At 33.5% G+C, this 22,303-nt stretch overlaps 1 protein-coding gene across 1 annotated transcript in view; it reads right to left on the bottom strand.

The window, feature by feature from the left end:
* LOC108744364 (somatostatin receptor type 2) overlaps positions 1-22,303 on the bottom strand; it is a 163,515-nt gene that overhangs the window by 69,714 nt on the left and 71,498 nt on the right. The window contains exon 2 of the mRNA XM_018480080.1: positions 14,897-14,945. The gene's annotated coding sequence lies outside the window, so the exon portion shown is untranslated. The remainder of the gene's footprint in view (positions 1-14,896; positions 14,946-22,303) is intronic.

Genomic DNA, 22,303 nt, shown 5'->3' with positions numbered 1-22,303 from the left:
TGCATCATATATTCTTATATTAACAGGACGATATTAAAGAAACCATAAAATTTAAATTTGAAAAGATAAAATGATGTATTTNTTAATAAAAAGAATAATGATTATAGTAGTTATTTAATCATTCTAGATACCATTTTATTTGAATTTAAGTATAAAACATTAGTCCACGGTCAATGGAAGTTGACCCAAAACTGACCCAAGATTATTAAGCCGATGGTAATATCGTATGCCTTCGAAGAACTCCGTTCAGTCAAAATTGAGCCAAAATTCACCCGTTCGTCAACTTTGGCAGTTCCTACATGGGACATGACAGCAGAGACTTATAAGAAAAGAAAATACAACGTCAAAGCACTTGACTACGTGCCTGTTTATATATGGACATGTTTACTACACGTGTATATATATATAAATATATATTTTAAGTAAATGACATATCAAGAGGGGAGAATTATGCCACTCTGCCAGTCTCATATGTTGACATTCTCGTATTAATATGTATGTTGACGAATAATTTTTTTATAAGGTATCACACTACCTTCCTACTTCTTATTATACACACCTACATATCACCGTTTTCCACATCTGTGGTTCTCATACCGACAAAATATTTTATGTAACAACAGATGAAGCTCAATCTTTTCACAGAGTTTGAGGAAAGTTATGGATTTCGTAACGACACAGAAATTTTTAGATGACGTAAACATTACGAAGGAAGTAGAGAATTAAACTTTGTTATCTGATGCTGCTTGGCAAAGCGTGAAATAAAACAAAAGGTTTTCACATTTACGAATTGCTTCTAGATCAAAATATAACTGGCACTATTTAAATCCATATGCTAACAATAAATCCGTGAATCAATAATCCTCATTCAACCCACCCAAGTAGCGTTTTTACTTGAAGAATTATTTATATCAGATATTATAAAAGCTTCAACAGACACTTTCCGAATAACGGAATTATTTTGCTTTTATTTCAGCTAATAAAGAAGTACTAAATGAATATTTAAATCATATATCTTGCATTTTCGAATGATCAAGACCAAGAATACAAGACCAAGAACAATTTTGCTCATGACAACACTAAATTTCCTTGGAATTGTATGTTTATTATAGTTCGTTTAGTTTCTTTAGCAATGTGGCCTTTAGTTTGACCGGCGCAAAGTAGAAAAGAACAGCACTAGGCCAGAAAAGAAAGGAGACAACTCTCGGCCAAACTCTTACCTGGTGAGGGCGTATAATCCGTACAGTACTGCACGGAAAAATTGACCATTTTATCCATTAAAATTGCATTGNACACACACACACACACACACACACACACACACACACACACACACACACACACACACACACACACACACACACACACACACACACACACACACACACACACACACACACACACACACACACACACACACACACACACACACACACACACACACACACACACACACACACACACACACACACACACACACACACACACACACACACACACACACACACACACACACACACACACACACACACACACACACACACACACACACACACACACACACACACACACACACACACACACACACACACACACACACACACACACACACACACACACACACACACACACACACACACACACACACACACACACACACACACACACACACACACACACACACACACACACACACACACACACACACACACACACACACACACACACACACACACACACACACACACACACACACACACACACACACACACACACACACACACACACACACACACACACACACACACACACACACACACACACACACACACACACACACACACACACACACACACACACACACACACACACACACACACACACACACACACACACACACACACACACACACACACACACACACACACACACACACACACACACACACACACACACACACACACACACACACACACACACACACACACACACACACACACACACACACACACACACACACACACACACACACACACACACACACACACACACACACACACACACACACACACACACACACACACACACACACACACACACACACACACACACACACACACACACACACACACACACACACACACACACACACACACACACACACACACACACACACACACACACACACACACACACACACACACACACACACACACACACACACACACACACACACACACACACACACACACACACACACACACACACACACACACACACACACACACACACACACACACACACACACACACACACACACACACACACACACACACACACACACACACACACACACACACACACACACACACACACACACACACACACACACACACACACACACACACACACACACACACACACACACACACACACACACACACACACACACACACACACACACACACACACACACACACACACACACACACACACACACACACACACACACACACACACACACACACACACACACACACACACACACACACACACACACACACACACACACACACACACACACACACACACACACACACACACACACACACACACACACACACACACACACACACACACACACACACACACACACACACACACACACACACACACACACACACACACACACACACACACACACACACACACACACACACACACACACACACACACACACACACACACACACACACACACACACACACACACACACACACACACACACACACACACACACACACACACACACATACATACATACAGGCTCTCCGCCAACTATGAGGACAATCCAGAGGCTCTTAAGAACTTCTTCAGCTGAAGAATGACCTCCAAGGTGGCTTAGGAGGTCATCGTAAGGGACTGAGGATGGACAGGCCATCGAAGTGTCACAGTATCTCTATAGCTATACTACTTACGCCGGCCTTGAAAGCCTAAGAATTACAGTAGGTACGGAGTTTTTATACAACAGAATCTTCATATGATTCTACGTTATTAAACTGCCTTGGAACGCATGATTTTTTTCGTTTATTTATGGAATGTTATATTAAAAATATCAATTTGTTTACAATAGAGCCAATCGATTAAAGTAAGAGAGTTTCCTGGAAAGAGTGTTCAGCAAATAAATTAATTCATAATGGAGTTAGTATAGACTAGTGGAAGTATCTAAGATATCTTCAAAGCAGAAGCATTCTTTACACAATCGAAGAAATGCATTCTCGATCTCTAATTGAAATATTTCTTGACCGAGCGAGCAGAGAGCATTTCGAATGGGGTTTTGTGTTCGGAAGTTCAAAAGGAAGTATTTATGACAATATCTCGTTCTGTGAGCGTTGTTGTCCTTTAAATATTTGAGGATTTCTAGCTGACAACGGTCGATAAAAACACAGCGTAGCGCAGACAGCATTTTACGAATGCAATAGGAAAGTTTCTTACTTGAATTTATTCGTGTCAAAAATGCGACAGCACCAAAAGGAAACTCTGAGTGAGGTCATAAAGAAAACATTATCGACATTGCCAGAATGAATAATTCCGATTTTAGCTAGAATTACGTTACCACATAAATTGAAATCATTTGAATTTTAAATGCAACTGATCAGAATATTAATTGGAGATGGTGTTTGATAAATTATTGGATGAATTGTAAATATACAATGAGTTTTGAACATTTCCAGTTTCAGGATTAAAATGTCTGTGACTTATACTATATCAATAACAACCCGAGATAAAAATGTTCTCTCTGAAAGCGAGACTCGAGTCTCCGTCTCTCATCGAGTCTCCCTGGTGTTGCTGAGAGAGACTGTCAAAAAAACTATTTAACGTCTCTGAACGAGAGTCTCGAGTCGCTCATAGAGATCCTCATTTCGTATCCAGTCTCTGAACGAGAGACTCGAATCTCTGAACGAGAGACTCGAATCTCTCAATAAGTGGTGTCTCGATACACATGGTTAAAATTTTCTAAGTTCAACATATTTCAGAGATCCCAGTCTTTCACGAGAGACTCGAGTCTCAATTTTTCAGTTTTATTAATTCAGTCTCTCTGTGAGAGACTCGAATCTCTGAATTAACAATTTTATCGTTCGAGTCTCTCATACAGAGGCTGTGAGAGATCCATAAAAACACCTAGGCAATAACTGAGAGACTGTGAAAGACTGTGAGAGACGCTCTCAGAGACGCTGAAATACTCTGAAAGACTCTGAGAGACTGGAGAGAGACTGAAAATATTTTGTCTAGGAGTGTCAAGTTCAAAAGTGATAGCTTTTTGTTAGGACGACTTAACCCAATGTTATTTGTAGATTCATGTTTTACTACTTTTTTAATCCTGAGTATTTCGACTTTGTAGATATCGTTTTTCGTTTTCAATTTTCATATTGGCTCTCACCCTACATTTACTTTCCTTTTTTTTATTTATATTCATTTTATAAACTTATATTTTATTTAAGGTTGTCTTCTAACTCCTTCTTACAATATGGTAATAATACTGCGGTATCAACCACAAATTGAATTGAATTCAATACTAGATTGACTTTATTCTTTTGCTGGAATGTATTAAAGGTATTAGCATTATTTATTTTAGTATAAAATTTTCTATTTTGAATTGCGTATGTATGCTTTGTAAGAGCTTTTATTGCTAAGTGGGGAACGTCTATGGAAAATAAAAACGTAGCCAAAGTTTACAAACCGCCATTACAGACGTAAAATAAACCGTGCAATTTTTCGTGCCGCTTGTGCACTTAATAGGGAAATTTAAACCGTTGGTTACGACGAGCTTCACGGAAGAGGATTGCGACTTCCCGTGGCTTCTTTCTTTATCAAAAAAAACCAAAGAGACATTATGCATAGAAGCTGGTAATGCAATCTCTTTTTGAAAATTCATCAAGTGAGTGAGTAGATGTAAAACTTGTTTTAGTAATTCAATTCAATTCAATTTGAGTTGACTTTAAATTTAAAAATTAATACTTAATTCAATTCGATCTTTTAAAATATGTATTCCTTAAATATCCTTCGTTAAATGTATTGTAAATATTGATACCTGAAAAAGTAAATAAAAAAGTTTTATTTCCTATTTTTCAATAGGTATAATAAACTATACCTACCCCTAATTTCCTATTAAATTTTATAGGCAGTGGTTTACCTAATATTATGTATAGTGGATTTCGGGTATAATGACGACGAAGGCACCACTGTAATTTCGTCGTTATATCCGGAAGTCGTTACAGGCAAATCTAAAGAGATACAGACACGTATGTATAGTTTTCACCATTTTCCAATTTTGAAACGATTTCCGCCTTTTTTTAACAGTAAAAGTACACCTAGGAGTCATATTTATTCAAAAGTTTACCAAATACAGTTGCTACTCAAAATATTACTTTGTAACTGAACCATTTTAATTAGCATCTATAAACAAGCGGTAACTAAAAGATAAAAAAGCTCTTTGTGTCATTGGCGGCCGACTCCGACCGCTATATCTGCATGGGATTACTAAGGATTTGTTACAAATGATTCATGAAAAACAGTTGCTACACCCGATCTCGGTGTTACATCCGAAGTCGCTACAGCCACATGAATTTTGTACTAAAGTATGTTTTAAATTCAAGGGATTTATACATTCAACGTCATTATAGCAAAATGGTCGCTTTAACCAAGGTCGTAATAAATGAAATCTACTGAATAACTTTTTAAATTTTCAAACATAAACAAATTCATCAGCATACTGGCAGTAATTTCTACAATTCAAATTTTACCACCAATTGCAAATATATACTTGCTGCATACATAATGTATTTAATTTTCAGGAAGCTAAATCAATGATTTCGTTGATTTCAACCACTGAAGTTTATGTTTTTACTGTTTTATAAATGAGCAGTTATTTTTATTGCAAATGAATGTCGGAAAATATTCGAGATAGTAATATTTAACGGGCTATACAAATTACATAATTGAAATTTTAGACGGAAAATTGTAACAAAGATAACCATTAAATTAATCTTGATGGACCCACAATGCGGCAAAAAATATTTAATTTGCTGTTTTTACTTATTTTGTAATTTATCAGATTGGGTAATTATTACTGTAACTTATAACGATAAGTAACCTTAAATCTTAAGTAATTAGGAATGTATATAGAGGTTTTCTTTATACTTATATAACACGCACAGGATAATTTCATTATTTCTTGATGGTTAAACATAAAAATTTGCTTTCTAACTTTGCCGTTTTTTTTATCTTTTAGTTTTCAAGTTAGTAATTTATGTACTTCAGAGTTCTTTTAGTCTTAAAGTTTCCACTACGCTCTTAAGAAAGTGATAAATTTTCTTTCAAAGCCTTTACCGCAGAGAAAACACTCGATTTATTATTAGAGTTAGTTATTGAATTTAATAGCAAGTGAAGGGTTAATCCGAAGTGTTTGTCATAGATCTATATTTAACGTAGAAAATAAATTATTTCTGTGCAATAATAATAATAATATATGATAAAATAACTGAATAATTCATAAACATTTTTGAATTACTGTAATAAGTCAGAATAGTTTTATTAAATTAAACGATGATTTAAATACTTTATTTAAGAAATTGTGCCAAAATAAATTAAAATTAATTGTTGGAAAAACCAAAGTTATGTTGATCATAAACAAAAATATCAACTAGAATCCTGTTCATATTCATATTAATGGTTCTAGATTAGATTTAGAAAATGAAATTAAGTATTTGGGTGTAATTATTAATGATAAACTCACTTTCGACAAAAATATTAATTGTATCTGTAAAAAAGTAGGGCAAAAATTAAATGTATTAAATAGACTTACACATGAGCTTACACAAAACCAAAAACTGTATTTGTGTAAACTATTATTCAACCACATTTTACGTATTGTCATAGCCAATGATACATATTTACGTCGACTATTTATGAAAATATAAAATAAAGTTAATTCAAATACTGATTCATTGGATTATGCTACTGGTACAGTTACACAATATTTATGAGGATACGTGTCAATTTCGTTATTAAATAATTTGAAATAAAATCAATGCACTAATAGAAAGATATATACGCTCTCGTTATTTGCTAAAAATTGCACCCATAGGTAGTTTCTAGTAAAACATAAGAACATAATTAATTACCTCGTTCACAGAAAGAGAATGTCTTTTTATAGTTATAAAAAATTTGTGTTAAGTTGTTAAATCTTTTTTAAAAGCTCTTGGCTCCATAAAACTTTACCGCAGTTGCCTAATCACTTCTTTCCCTGCCTAACAAAAGTGTAATTTTAATATTCAACAAGTTGCTGCTAAAGCTCAAATTTTAATTTGTACCTAGAGGTAAAAGTGCGGTAACATAAAATAAAAAGGTTACAAAGTAGCACCAGTTGTTATTAATTAACTAACTAAATATGGGTTACAACAACTTTACACTTTCCTTCATATGTAGTTTTTTATGTTGTAAAGCTTGGAGCTTAATATACAATGTTATTTGCTATATTCAGTTTTTACTTCGTTAGTTTTGAAAGAAAAGCAGTTAGTTTCAAGAAGGGTCTATTCGATGGATTGCAAGAGATGCATCATATATTCTTATATTAACAGGACGATATTAAAGAAACCATAAAATTTAAATTTGAAAAGATAAAATGATGTATTTGTACAGTAAAGCTAATCTGTATTTTGATTGTTGAATTAATTAAAACACAGACTTTACTAAAGTTGTAAAGATATGACATGAATTTTAAACAGTACCTATACCTACTTTTTAATACTGCAACCAAAAGAAATAAAATAGGGAGATAAATATTACAAATTCTGCAATAAAACTTTAACGAGTAGTTTATCTCAACTATTTTGTATTCCAGACTAAATCTAACATACAAAAAAGCCAATTTTTCTTGAAAAATCAAGTACTGGCACTGAATAACATTTGAATAAAATTATCTAGTTACAAAGTTGTTTCGTTTTTTGATATTTTTGCTTCTTTAAAATCATCTTTTATGTATGTACAAACAATTGGTTCGTAGTTAGTTCGAAATATATGACGTTTGAAGAATACAACTACAAATATAGCTTCCAAAACGTGTCTCATTTTCGGTCTATATGGTTTATATTATAAAGTAAACGGATAAAATATAATTACAATCCTTTAAGCCATCAAATATTTGAAGAGATCCCTAAGAATTAATTAATCTCGTTATGCTTATAACACTTGGCAAGCCACTATACGGCACACGTCCATACTATCCTGTCGTAACTCAGCCGATTGTTTTTGTGGCTTAGGTTTACTAACTTAGATGATTATTTGGCCCTGGCGCAGGTAAGGATTATTTTGGAAGGGACAGACGATGATTATTATTCACAAATTATCTTTCACGTTAATTGAATTTATAGAAGAGATAGCTCCAGTTCGGATACGTTTCGGTATATGTAGTCTCTAAATGCTTATTAAAGTCTGGCGACGATTTTATTGCCCTTAACGTGGCAGTAAATTTTAAATTGAATCCGAGGGAAATGATTTTTGACAATCAGTCTCAGTCTATTGTAAAATATTAAATATGATACTCGATCATTCTAAAGGTGCTATCGCTATAAATTTGATAAACTTTAAATAGACCTTTTACTACATACTTATCAATTGAAGGTATATTTAAAAAATATGTATCTATTGTTGACAACAATTGTTTCACCATAATATTGGCTTCTTCAGGTGAAGATATTTCGATTAAAATTGTTACAAAATTTGGTGGGGTGGGAATAACGAATGGGAGGGGTAAGATAAGACATTAAGTTTTTGAAGACAAATTTAAATTTAATAATGGGGAACTATTTACATATATTTGATCATTTAGTATAAAATATTTAGTCTATTGTATTTATTAATATAAAGACTTTCAGCTTGGTTTAAATAAGGTCATTTTCCATTATTAATTTTAAATTTGTCTTCAAAAACTTGATGGCTTACCTTATCTCTCCCTCTTGTTGTTCCCACCCCATAAAATTTGTAAACTTCTAGTATTTTGTAATGATTTTAATCAGAATATCTTCGCCTGAAGAAGTCAATGTTATGGTGAAAGAATTGTTGTAAACAATTAATACATATTTTTGAAATTTTATTTTCGTTCCCTCTAATTGATTATGGAGTTTCAACAAGTAAAGCCTTCTACTATTAATTATTTACTACATACATATATTTTATATGCATTATTTGCAGCGAAACCCTTACGATTAAAGCTTCCCAAAGCGTAGACGTAACTTGGGCTTCTAAAACTAGATAACTACAGTCGGTATGCATTTTAGTTACATAGAATTCAAATATTATTCTCGCGTTTTAATGTAAAACAAAAGCAATAACCATTTCACCCATCCTCGTAATAACAATGAAGAAACAAATTCAGTTAATTAATAATATCTCAAAGATGACATTCGTTGTAAGTCCTGTAAGAGGTATTAGAAACCTCACGACCCTGGTAAACAGTCGTATGCACAGCATTATGTGAACCCTAGCTATTCCTTTCTCAGCGCCCTCCTTCGACCAGCCTAATTTTATTAGTTTTGTGCCACGTAGTAATGCAGAAACTGTACGTTATTTCATAAGAAAGTAACAAGCATGAGAACTCTAATAATGGATCTTTATTATTTATATTATTTTATAATATTTAGATGGGTAGGTACTAATGAAATTTCATGTACAACAATAACAAAACGGAATGTTTCTTATGCAAATACTTGCCTATTTTTCCAGACTGATTTCGAAATTGAATAATCCTTCGTGTGTCGCTCCATTCGTCATTAAAAAGGGTCTATTCTATTTTTATATCCCTTTTCTTAGTCTACCCTTTCTAACTCAAAATTCGATGTAGGTATTCGTCCTTTCCTTCAAATGTCATTTGTACCTGTCTATACACATATTTTCTTGAACCAGACTTACACTTACCTACACTAACTTTCTCTTTGAATTTCTTGAAGGATTTTCAATAGAAAAGGTGTTCGCATCTATTATCCGGAAAGATGTATCCCGATTTAAAATAAATTTCCCAACTAAAATCATCCGTATCTAGTATTGCTGGTATCTATATCTGATATCCGGGTACATTTTGTCAGTATCGGCACCCGGCTCTGATGTATATGTGCTTATAACTTACAAGCACACACTGTTGAGATAAATTTAACTTTTAGTCCAGAGGTCGATAGAGATTTATGGTACATTGGAGTTTCAACAAGTTCTTGAAATTTGCCTCCATCTCGTTAAAAACGATTTTAATGAGTGCCTGCTTGCAAGAGATCCACAGAAGTTAATGAAAATTGTTTTGAAGTTGTACCGTGCCTACAAAGATCTATAGCACATAATTGCTTCGAAATTGAATTTGCAACAAAATACACGTATGTTATGGAAAATCGACTATTAGAAATCATTAAAACATAAACATCCTCGCTTATGCCTTTAAGAAATATACAGTTTAATGACTATCTATTCGTGAAATTCCTAAGATTGGTTGTACACGCACCTCTACTCTTTTCTATTCTGAGCTAATCTTCGCATTTTCCTAAAACTAGAACAACCCACATACTTAACTATTTGCGAACAGTAATCTAATCTTTACCTCTACTCCTTCTAACTCCCGTTTCTGCCTCTAATATGTCTCTGATTAGTTTTTTATGCCTGAGAAGGTGTCCTACTAACCTGTCTCGCCTATTTCTTATTGACTTCCATAAAGTCCCCTTTTCTCCTATTCTTTCTAATACCTTCTCTATCCACGGTATTCTCATAATTCGCCTGTAACACCACATTTCGAATGCACCTAACCTTTTCTTTTCCGCCGCGTCCACTGTCGATGTTTCGCACCCGTTCAGCACGGCACTCCAAACATACATTTTTAACAACCTTTTTCGAATTTATAAATTAACCGTTCGCGAGCATAGAAGTGACTTTTTTTATTGAAGGCGACTCATCCCTGCACTATCCTTTGCTTTATATCGCTACTACTCCTTCCGTCCTGACTTATCTGACTTCCTAGATACCTAAAATTAGCCACTTCTTCTAATTTTTCGTCTCCTATATTTATATTCGTTCTTTCCGTACTTTTTCTTCCCTTCCATACCAGAATTTTTGTTTTATTTTTATTTATTGGCTCAGGGATGAGTATATCTGCCTTCATTTTTGAATCGGCTAAATGTCACAAGGCATTCCTTTATAAGCATCTAAAGAATTTCAGAAAGGACTTTTTTATCCATACACATATCTGCATACATTTCATCATCTTTATAGTTGTCAAGAATTTCTTTTCTCACAAGGCATTATAAAATATGCCCTGCATCAGGAGTTACTTTGTTGTCACATATTCCGTATCCGATTTGATTTCACGTAAAATGTTTTTCTTGTGATACTTTTTATATAACTTTGAGCTATTTTGAATTGAGAAGATATAACTTTCGACAGATAGTAAACAACAGACAACTTAAAAGCGAGTTCATAGTGCGATACAATGTGCGATGCTTAGTACAGAAAACGCCTTAGCAATAATGTTAATTGGACACAAGAGAAAACCCTACAGAGCGAATAAATAGCATTTATATAGTTGGAACATTCAGAATTGGCACAGTCTGTAATAAAATTGTCACATTTACTTTCTTCTTACTAAGCTATAGTATTTATTGTAACATGGATACAATAAAAGCTATACGCATAAATGCTTTAAAGTCAGAACTTCTATTAAATTGTTTAAAAAGATTTGCCAACATCCTACAAGGAAATTAAAGGTTAATGTAAATAATTTCATCAAGAACAAAGCTTAAATGTGAAAAGTTGCATGAACAACGGTAAAATATTAATGTGTTTCTGAATTTTAATGTAGATTAGGTACTCGAAAATGTTTTGATCGATAAGGAGCATTATTAAAGGGGCTAATACCTATTACAAGTTGTCGAAATAAGAAAATTAGTCAAACAGCACTGTTGTATAATTACTTTCTTCATACTTATGTATAACAATTTCAGAACAATTCCAATAAATAATTAAATACTTTAACAAATTTATGTAGGGTTTAATCGTTTTCGCTGTTACAAATTGATTATATTGATTATTTCTTATATGATCCATAATTACGAATGTTCTTATTTCAGAGTTTTTTAATATGTAATTTTAACACCTTTCCCAATATTTTTTGAATTTATAAAAAAAAGTTATAGTTTTTAATTTAGTACGCGTTCTAATTGACAATTAGCCCTTAATTCTTCTTTCTTGTTTCTTTATTTAGTCAGAGAAACTTTATCTTTGTCATTTATCTTTGAATCATTTACAGAACAAAAGAACGCAATCTACCTAGGTACTTTGTGAGTTTTTTGACACCTTCGAAGACTATTGCGCCTTCTGTTTTGTAGGTAAATCCGTTTATAAATCACCTTTCCCAAGTTGGAAAGATAGCACAATTTATATTTTGTTGGACAATCCGTAACTAGCTGATGTAAGTATTAGTATTAACTTGTCTAAAAGGAAAGTTAAACGATGTGCGGCTGAATTTTGCGGACGCCCGAAACCTTTACAGTTATCTAATCTAATTATCTAATAACGAACCGGTAAAATCCTTTTGGGACTATGTAACTGTAATCAAACGGAACCTTGTTAACAGCTAGAGGGCCCTCGATAAGAGAAAACATGTAAATATAATTTCACACGATTAGTTGGATCAGCGAACAAATTACTGTCTTAGTTATAGACAACTTCAGGAAGGCAAATAACTAAATAGTAGATCAATAAGGTCAATACGATCCTGATCTCAGCTTTCTGGCGATTTTGTTTTGAGAAATCACAAAATGCTACATTCTAAAATTAAAACTTAACTTACTTCGAACCGTCTTAAACATAGCGTTTCTACCATGTTTTGGTTCTTTCGTATTTATTTATTTGATTCTTTATACAAAAAGTACATACGTGAAATAATTACTAGAATAAACACAGCTCAGTTAATAAAAAACAATAGCCATTTTAAAGGCTCTATAAAGATCTATTTAGGACTTGAGAAGCGCATTTGTTTAAGAGTTTTACAATTGCCATAATAGACACTGGCAAAAACAACTGATATATTTATTATCCTTTTGTTTTAAATCTTGAGAAGGTAAAGGAGACGCTGCTAATGGTTGAAATTAGTCATGCATTCCAGAGAAAAGTCCTTTGAAGGGGTTCTTTGAAGGATTGTGTCCACAGCACCTGCTTTGAGTACTGTTTTAATTGTTGTTTTTCTAAATTAACGAGTGGGAATTTCTCCCACGGTCTCAAACACATTTCGTCGCAAACAATGTGCGTATTCCCACCTCTGTACCAATGTTTCTCATTAACTGGTTCTCAGCTGACACCGACTACACGTCATGAATGTATGAAGATGTAACGCGATAATGATTCATGGCAAGCTGAGACGACGAAGGGCGAGCAAAATGAATATCGATCTTCTGGCCAGGAAACATAAATCATGGACGAATCAACTGGTGAGGAATTTGTCGAGCATTCGAACTACGACGTCTGGCTTGTAACGAGAAAGGAGCGGTTGGGAATTCTAACGGAATGCTGGGAAATTTAATTTGGTTGGCCATCAGGAGGAACAGGACCGATTGTCAAAAGAAATCGGAATGTAGGTTCCGGTCGAGAAAGAGAGAATCGGACCGTTAGGTACGCTATATGATTTGTCAACGACAAAATTTTTGAGAAAATGAAAAATTTTCTTCAGAGCATGTCATTTGATGTATCAAATCTTTGTTTGGTGAATTTTCAGTCTAATCGCGTTTGGAATTTTAGAAAATCAAGAAATGTATCAAAATATATCCATTCATATACTCGAATAAGTCGTAAAGGTCAATTATCTAGTAAATTTGAACCATATTTGCTTGTGATAACTGAAAAAAGAATGTCAAAGTCAGGGAAATCAAATATATCACGTAATAATTTCATGATAATAAAAATTCATCAGTTTTACATTTTTTTTATTGCTTCGCCATGCGACATGCGATCCCATCACCAGGTGGAGAAAAAAAATTTAGTAGTTTCTTTTTTTAACTAGTAATATATGCACTTTAATAATCATCGACGACAAATTAATTTATTCAACGATTCCACTTACCACAGAATGAGAAAGTAATGATGTTCGTAAAAACACTTACGGTTTACAGCTTACAGACTGACAATAAAACGATCCAGTAAAAAGGGTTCAGTTTTTTTTTTCATAATAGAAGATATGGAACGCTAAAAATAGATAATGTTTCAGAATGAAGTAGCAATAAACAAATATCGTACGATTGTTTTCAAAGATAAACAAATTTATATAGTTCACGTACGCAGCACTGGTTTATTTACATTTTGTTAGAAATTCAAACCATATGCTGTTTTTTGTTATTAGGTTTGTTAACCATGAGAAAATGACGCACTTGCACAAAATATCAAAATTTCTTTTGTTTTTATTCCTCAGGGATTAGTTGCGGGCACTGTAAAACGTCGACATCATACTTGCTAAAATATTGCTTGGTCGTTTAACTGTAATGGAACGTGTCGTTGAAAAAAAAAATGGGCCTTTCTAAGTAATAGACGGGTCCATTTAAAAGTTAAAGGGAAACAAAGGACCGAAAATACTGTCGAGCGTAGGACGTCCGACATATCGGCAATGTTATAACGGTTAATATTTAAGGGTAACGAGTTCTGCCTACAATTCTCTAAATGGGCCGATAAACGTCCACGGCCAATATCGTTACTCCTTTCTAATTTGGTACAGGGAACATAACACACCACATTGCAACAAATTTATTGTTCTAAAATTATGATACTTATGTTTTTATTAAATCATTACACAAATAAGAATTTTTCGTACACTCACCACATGTGCAGAACCAACCCGAAGAAACGAAACCCTTTTCTGGATCTTTCTAGAAAATATGTAGAAATTAGTTGTAATGTAATCATGTAACTAACATAAAACTATGCATAATATAATTTAGTAAAATATGTCTACATTACTGAATTATTATTTTTTTTTAATTAACCTTATCTACTACAGATAACCTCAAGTAAATGAGTAAAAAAAATTGTTGTTCATGTCACTGTCTCGCCGTAACTCGAACCCGGGCCCCTCGTTTTACTCACCAGTACCTACTCAGCACCAACTCCAAGGACACGCAGCTTATTAGTATTGGTGCGTACAATCAGGTACCCGGGTTCGATTCCCGGCGAGGGAGTGATAGCAGAAACAAATTTTCCTTATTAATTTTAATATTAATTGATTAATTTAGTTTATATACGAGTAGCATTAGTAGCTGGTGGGAACGAAATACCAGAAAGGTTTTTTTTTACTATTCATTGTAGGTGTAATACACGTTATTTTACAATTAATTTAATAAAACGAAAATTACCTTTTAATAAAAAAGCGACGAAAGTTTTCTTGAAAGCCAAGATTTATCCTTTCAAGACCAGAAATTACGAAATTCAAGTAGCTATAAAACGTGTAGTTAAATTAATTATTCGCTAGTCGAAGGTAACTTCTTAATGAAGTAAGAATCGACTCGGTGAATAAGAACACTTCATCCAGAAAACAACGATAAATAATGAATTTATTACCAGCAAGGTTTTTGCAAGTTTTACTACAGTTTAAGTAGCGGCTGTTTAATCTGTGTTTGAGTTTGTATAGGTACATATACGGCTAGTTCATAAAGTTTAAAATATCCTTTCCTTCGTGTCTGCCTATTTAGAAAATGAGTTCTAATAAAAAACTTTCCCAATTTCATCCACTAATAACAATAACTAAAGAATTTTATGTACTACGTTGGAAATCAAAAAGTTTTTCCGGGATTTTCGAAACACAAACGATCATAAAGACTAATACTATTTCGGTGTTTAATGTACAGTTTAATGCGTTTACATGAAAAACACTTTAGATTTGACATCTATCAAAATAGTAAACTATTATCGCGGTTTTATGGTACGTCTATCGTAAAGGTTTAGTATTTTTTGAAATACCTTAGCTATGAAAATCGCGGGCAATTTTATTAAAAGTTTAAATTCCATTCGCATTTAAATGTGAAAATTCATGGAGCAGGCTGGCGATACGATATGAAGTAACCTTTCAGTTTTATGAACGCTTTAGCATGTCTCTGCCTACTCACAAAATACAGGGTCAAATATTCGATTCAGTCCATGAAAATTACATTTCCCTAACCGTAAGAATTGGAAACAATAGGAACATAAAGTAAAAATGCCGCAATGACATTAAAATATTCCTACAGCAGGCCCATAAGTATAAAAATTGTTCATAAAAGTTTATAAGAATTTTAAGCGTGTCTAGAATAATCTTTTTTTGAAAGCGTTTTTATAAAATTTATACTTAGAAGTCCTGAAACAGCTTTGTATTAATTATAACTAATTATAAAAATTAACAAATTATACGTCCTAGAACTTAGTTAACGCAATTATACATTAAACTATTTGCCACGGAGTCAAGAGTGGTCTATCACTGTGCCCAAACTGTCAGACATGGATCGCGATTGCTATCTTGTTGGATCTCATCAGCACGCCTTAGATAGACTAAATTACTTGCTACTGTGAAACAGCATTCAACGAATAACTAACACACGGCATGGTACAATTAAAACAACTGTGAGAGCTGATGTGAACTAAACAGTTCGACAGGTCCCTGCCCATGAACTTAATATTCGATTGGGTAAATATAGGCTGCTACACTACGGTTTTAATTTGACAAGTCGATATCCTTAACTAAATAGGACCTTATCAAACATTAACGACCTCATAATTAGTGAGAAACTTTTACATCGACTGCGGCTGTAGTTACTGATTGTGTGTTGTATTAACTTCTATCTAATTCATTCTTCCCCTTCAACAAATAACTGTTTCAAAAGTTACACATTCCTCGGAAAATAGGTAAACGTCATTAACAAGACCAAAACAATACTGGCTACACGAAATAAGTAAAAAGAACACAAAACTTTTTTTAGGATTCAGTTTCAGAATACGATAAAAATAGAGTTAGTAATAAATAAATACACATGAAATAATAATAAACCTATTGTTCAGAAATGTCAAAATGAAAAGTATAGAAATTCTTTTCTAAATATATAAGAAATTCAATTCCCGAGAATGGAAGATATTTTCTGGGAGCAATTGACCGTTTCTTTTCTCTTGAAGGATTCCAGAAATGTCAGCTCCGACTTCACGTTTAGTTCAACAAATTTGACATTTACGCTCTTCTTCGAACAATTTTCGGGCCTGCATAAAGTAGGAACAGAGAATGGGAATGTCTCAATAAGATTACCAGGTTATTGATTTTTGCTTTCATTATATTCTGGTTGGTATGTTCACTTGTTTGTTCAGAAGTTTTCGTTAGGCACTTGAAAAAATTAAATGAAAATGCTTTTATTCTATTGCTTCTCATCATAAAGTTACGGTAGGAAAAGACAACACAAAGGAAGCGACATGACTAACTTACTCAAATGTAAATAGTGCTAAAATATTTCACAATCGTCTTATCATTTCTTTATGGTACAAAAAAAAATACAATGTGTAATTATACAACACGCTACTGAAGTGAAACGTCTTCAAACACACAAACGTACCGGGATAGGGGTTAAGGAATTGGTTTAATGGTATTATCTGTACACTATGTATTTAAATTTTACACCATACATGCCGTAGTTGGCTGTAACGAACGTTGCATTGAAGCGCGCTCACGGCTCAAGCGATCCCCACTACGAACTCGACTACGTGACCGAGTAGAGGTAGGACATCCGTTGCATGATTTCGTTACATAGCAACTCGCATGAAACGAACTTACCCTACCGTGCGTAAAGAAGTTTCACTTCAATAACAAATATAATAGAATATTTTTAAAAATAAGCCCCCAATTACGTAACTAATTCTACGCGACGATCTTTAGGGATTCGATCTTAATTTCTGCTATTTTAACTGTTGTTTTTCCTTTAGGTGATTTGCATAGTTACATTTCACATTCAAATTGCGTCTGATAATTAAGTATTGTTAATTCGAGTACTTGAGACGAAAACTGTTAGCAGAAAGTACGATCGCACCTGTTATAATCTATTTAACGTCAAGAAGCCCACCTACCCGTGTTCTGATTTATTTTCATAAGCCGATTGTGAGTTTGCTTCTAATACGAAACACGAAAGTCGATTTTTGGAATCACGTGAAAAATGGAGAAATCAGAGAACGGATTATTATAGAAAATACAAATAGGATATACTATAATAGAGCCTTTCAAGTGATTACATGAACTGAAATTAAGTAAAGTAATACTACCATTTCAATTATGTTTCAGTCTGTAACTTAATTCAATCAAAAAGGATTTATTTACAAACGCAAAAACGTTTACGATTACTGATTCAAGCAAAAAGTTGAAAATATTTTATGTATAAGTGCAAATGTAACATTCTTTTGTGAAGCTGATGAGCTGAATTTTATGGCCAAAACGACATAATAAAATAGGATGCTGAAAAGGATAACGAAACCAGGCGAGCTTTTTATCTTCATAATCCTTACATGTAAATGAAATTAAAATTCGTTGAGTTACACGCTTTAATCAAATCGAAGTTGAAATTTTCATTACCCTGGGATTAAGGGTGACTGTTAAATGTATTCATGTTAGGAAAAATGATATACAAAATTAGCGTTATTTCGAAATTGCTTTTCAACATCATTTTGTCACTTGGAAAATTAATATTCACCGACGAATTTAAGAATCTAGAAAATGAATAATAAAATCAAAAGATTAACTAGGTAATTCTATATGAAGTAAAGAAAGCTGGCACTGACTACGTAATTATATTAATTAGTGTACAATTAATAATAATTAGGTAAAATAACAGCCGTCCTTTAGGATAATGCCTAGTTCCCTCCCTTTTACCTGTTTTTAATTAGGGTTAAAATTTTCGGTATGTCGGATTCCCTCCTAATTATACATCAATTGCCTCCCAACGGCTAAATTTTTTCTAGATGATTGCATCAAAAAGCTAGACGCACACGAATTTCCAAACATTGAATTTTTTAAGGTAGTTAACCGTTTTAAAATTAAATAAATAATCATTTCATAACTGATATGTGTTTTCTTTCTGAAATTATTGTATCTTTAATTTACTGAAGTACTGAAGTGAACTATAAATATATATTTATTTTCGATAAATAAAATCGGTAAGTAGTCGTTAACTTAATTATCGGAGCTGGAGATAAATACGACAGACGTACCCTATTTTTAGGAGACAGTTATAACCCAGGGGTTTTCAGTATTCGACGGAGATTTAGCGCGTAAGTTTCAATAGCCGCTGTCAAATGGAATCGAAAGCATTGTCTAAATAAATAACGTAATAACATGCTTTATCAGAGGTTTTACTAGAAGTTATTGATTGATATTGTTACTATCAAGTCTAACATTTTACTGGTTATATTTCTACATTACCCCGGTTTACCCTGCCCCAAAAGTTGAACCGTTGAAATATAGATTGGTGGTCAGTTGCCAATGTCGGTGCTACAATTAATCTACGACACGACAATTGATAAGTTTAATGGGGTGCCAGATTACTCGCTCAGACGAATAATTCCTGGAATTTTAATTAAAAAAAATATTACAACAGTCACTCAATGCATGAATAATTCAATACTTTTAATTTTAAATCCTGCCAATTAAACGTTTAGCCAAATTATCACAAAATATATTTGACATTAAGGTAGCTGGCGTTTTGTTGCACTGTAGTGAATAGACTAATTAATCTACCGCGCCTTCATTTATTTAAATTATTAAAACACCTACATATGTTCTTATAATACTAAAATACACTTAATCTATTCACAATGTAACTAGGTACGCACTACATTTTAATCGACATTTGTAGGTATATAGAAATGCGACATAGCAAACTCAGTTAAATGATGTTAAACAGTTTGAAAGGCATTTAGAACTAAAGTACATACTAACTTTAGATGTTGGACGTAAATCTAAAGATTGCTGAGTTCGAATTTTAAATGAAATTTGAATTGGGAAACTTTGCTATATTGACTCTAGAATACGTTAGAATTTTTGTGAAATTCAATTATCAACTATCACAAAATGTCTGATGGTACTCGGGGAAAGTTTAGGACATTTGATAAAAATTCATCTTCATATTCCTGAAATAATATGCAGATAACACAATACTTAGGTTTCTCAAATTGAAATTTCGTGCTTCAAAATCAAACTTCTTAATTAGAATTTATATATATATATATAAGTCACTGATAGAGTGAATATTAATTTTATCGTGAGTTTCCTAATTAGGTTAAAATAGGAACAATAATCGTGACTTTATTGTGAGAGTTGTGCTATTAAATTGTCGCGTCAAAGTAGGTCAACTATTCGAGTGTTATAGAGGCTGCGGTGCACGTTTCTGATCAAGAATTTCCTATTGTACTCGCTAATAATTTGGCAAACAATGAAACGTAGAGTTTGGTCAAAGAGAACCGTTTACAATGCGAAAATATTCTTTAAAATATCACGCAAAGGTTATACAGTGATATTACCCGCCAAAAACTAATAGCATTCTTCAGTGCTTGCTTTGCTTTCCATTCGCAAAAAGCTCGATGAGAACGGTAATTAGGTTATTACTGACTGTTGCCACAGAAAAGGTAATACATTTAGCTAAATTGACTCGGAAACGGTAAATAATGAAAAGTTGAGAAAATGGAAAAGTTAAACTCATTCTTTAATATTAATAGCTACCTACCTACCCACATCACCTGAAAACCTTTCGTATTCATATTCACAGTTACATTGTTGTACCTGGGGGTTAAATGATGAACTACTTCGGTAAAACATTTGAGACGGAAATTTCAGAAATGTGTGTACAGTATCAGATAAGAAAAGACGATTTAAAACGTGCTTTCTCTAAAGCTTACATTTATGGCGGGTCTTTGCGATAACACGTTATCGACATTACCGTTTAAACGGCAATGCTTTTTCTGTATCTTACAAAAAAATGAACAAAACGGTTTCAAAATAATAGGCCCATTTTTTTGATGTGAGGTATATTTATATATATATACACCTATATAAAAGTATACAAATGTGGTAACGAAACTCAATAAAACTAACAACGTAAAAAGCTAAAGTCATTTAATATTCCGTTTCTTACATTTAAAAACAGAATCCTTATAAATAAATCATATCGACAGAGAATTTTTTGAAAGGTTAGTATCAAAGGCGTATATATTTTTTTTATCGGTACTACGTTCTAAATAAAAAATTTAAAAATAAAATAGCAAATGGATTCGTTTTGTGCTTATGTATGGAAAAATACCTTTCCAATTGCCCTAGACAAAAATTTTCAGTCTTTTAGTCTTTCAGCGGCTCTGAGAGCGTCTCTCACAGTCTTTCACAGTCTCTCAGTTATTGCCTAGGTGTTTTTATGGATCTCTCATAGCCTCTGTGTGAGAGACTCGAACGATAAAATTGTTAATTCAGAGATTCGAGTCTCTCACAGAGAGACTGAATGAATAAAACTGAAAAATTGAGAGACTCGAGTCTCTCGTAGAAAGACTGTATCTCTGAAATATGTTGAACTTAGAAAATTTTAACCATGTCTATCGAGACACCACTTATTGAGAGATTCGAGTCTCTCGTTCAAAGACTGGATACGAAATGAGGATCTCTCTACGAGCAACTCGAGACTCTCGTTCAGAGACGCTAAACAGTTTTTTTGACAGTCTCATTCAGCGACACCAGAGAGACTCGATGAGAGACGGAGACTCGAGTCTCGCTTTCAGAGACACTGAGAGACTGAACATTTTTATCTCGGGGGTATAATATAGGTATACGTAACATGCTGCTTATTGTGGTACAATCTAGGCTGGGCTAGGTACTGTTTTGTACAATCATTACGTAATATAGTCAGATACTAATTACGAACTAAAACTTGAACTCAACTGATACTGTTTTAATTCCGTTCTAAGGCCGTTGTGCGTGGGAGTTTGACATTTGTGACGTATTGGTCGCACGAGTGGCCCGACCGCGAAATCGAACTTTTCTACACTTTTATGTGACCACTCCAAGAAACATTTTTTGACATAAGAAACATTTTTTTGACTTTTTTTTAGCAACGAGAAATATTCTCCTTTCTTATTAAATAACGTCGGTCATTTTTTTGACTATTGAAAAAAAAACTTTCTACCTTTACTTTTTCGAAGGTGGAATAGCAATGAACATGTCTTTTCTGATGAAATGAATTTCACAAAG

The sequence above is a fragment of the Agrilus planipennis genome, unplaced genomic scaffold, assembly GCF_000699045.2.
Source record: "Agrilus planipennis isolate EAB-ADULT unplaced genomic scaffold, Apla_2.0 scaffold17, whole genome shotgun sequence".
NCBI classification, from domain to species: domain Eukaryota; kingdom Metazoa; phylum Arthropoda; class Insecta; order Coleoptera; family Buprestidae; genus Agrilus; species Agrilus planipennis.
The sequence above is the reverse complement of the archived record's forward strand: the minus strand, read 5'-3'. Positions and strand labels throughout refer to the sequence as shown.